The sequence below is a fragment of the Mandrillus leucophaeus genome, unplaced genomic scaffold, assembly GCF_000951045.1.
Source record: "Mandrillus leucophaeus isolate KB7577 unplaced genomic scaffold, Mleu.le_1.0 Scaffold170, whole genome shotgun sequence".
In the NCBI taxonomy this organism is placed as follows: domain Eukaryota; kingdom Metazoa; phylum Chordata; class Mammalia; order Primates; family Cercopithecidae; genus Mandrillus; species Mandrillus leucophaeus.
Window position 1 is genome coordinate 2,161,193 of NW_012101699.1, and position 1,622 is coordinate 2,162,814.

At 59.9% G+C, this 1,622-nt stretch overlaps 1 protein-coding gene across 1 annotated transcript in view; it reads left to right on the forward strand.

The window, feature by feature from the left end:
- Positions 1 to 1,622, forward strand: part of GRM6 (glutamate receptor, metabotropic 6) — a 17,081-nt gene that overhangs the window by 1,694 nt on the left and 13,765 nt on the right. The window lies entirely within an intron of this gene.

The following is a 1,622-nucleotide window of genomic DNA, read 5'->3' on the forward strand; positions in this document are numbered from 1 at the left end:
CCCACCCTTCCCACTGTTAAATGGATAGGAGCAGCGCTAGACCCACCCTTCCCACTGTTAAATGGATAGGAGCAGCGCTAGACCCAGCCTGTTGACTCTGGACTTCCACCAGGAGACGTGGTTCTGGCCATAGAAACTATCGGGGCTTGGGAGAGGTGGGGGAACAGAAAAAGGTGGCACGTTTCTTGCTTGCTCCCTCTGCCAGCCTTGTCCAAATCCCCCCAGCCACCCTAATCCAGCCTGTCTAATGGAACCCAAGCCGGCTCAGGCCCTCGTATGAGGAGCCTGCTAATCCCTGTGGCTAGGAGCTCACCACCTGTCTCCAGGATGCCCTTTGCTCTCTTGGCATCAGAGAGCCAAATCCCGGGCCTCAGATGGGGGTGGTGATAAAAGCGTCTTTTGGCCAAGCCCCCTCACCTTGGCCTCCACGATGAGGTGGGGAGTTAGGTACAGAGAGCGTTGGCACAGTGTACACCACAGCTCCAGTAGCTGCCCCAGACCCAGAGCCCAAGCAGACTTTATATGCAGCCAGAACAACCCCGCGGGGTTCCATCCGCGCATGCAATAGGGGGAGTGGGAGCTGCAAGGACAGCCGGGCTCTCCCCTCCTTCTATCCAAGGCCGTGTGGCCTGGTTGTTTCATGCCATTCTGGGTGTGAATCCTGATGCCAGTTGCCTGCCCTTGGGCAAGTCAACTCACTCCTTGAGGGCTGTTTCTCAACTGGAGGGTGTTGTAAGTTCGCTAACACTAAAGGCTTCTCCCTCCTGGTCCCTTCTTGCCCCTTGCTCTTCCTCCTCTTGCTCAGGCCCTCCCAGCTCAGGTAGCCCCTGCCCCCTGCAGGGTTTTGCAAGGAGAAAGCTGAAATACCTTAGGCAACTGCAGTCAAGAGCACTGGTGGCCAGGACAGAGAGAGAGAGACAGAAAAGGGGTCAGGGACAGAGAGAGATAACGGCAGGGAGAGACAGGAAGGCACGGAGACAGACAAGATTTCCAAGAAGAGGACAGAAGCAGAAAGCCAGGGAGAGACTGAGGAACAGAGGCCTAGAAGCAGAAGACTGAGAGAGAGAGATGGACAGAGACTATGCATCAGACACAGCCCCAGAGAGACAGCCAGAGTCCGAGTCAGACGCAAACCAAAGACAGGAAAACAGGAAACAGACCCAGAGATTAGGAGAGGGAGGGGAAGGAGACGCGGGGAGAGCCAGCACCGCCACCCCCCACACTCAGGAGGGGTCTCCACCCTCGGAGCGGCCCCTCATCCCTCCCTAGAATCCTTAAATCCTCTCTCGCTCGGGGCCTCGGCGGCATCTGTCACAGACTTGTCCTGAACCCACAGCGGCTGGCGCAGGTGACTGGCTGGGGAGGGAGCCTGGGTGTGCGCGGGGAATGGACCCGGAGGAAGAAGGACCAGGCTGTCGGGAAGTGGCAGGGCTGGAGGGGTGGAGGCAGTGGTCGGGCGGGACCCCGGGCGATACGGTTCAGCGCCTTTAAGAGAGAGCCGGAGGCCTGGGCAGGCCGGCTGAGCTAACTCCCCAGAGCCAAAGTGGAAGGCGCGCCCCGAGCGCCTTCTCCCCAGGACCCCGTGTCCCTCCCCGCGCCCCGGGCCCGCGCTCTCCCTCCCC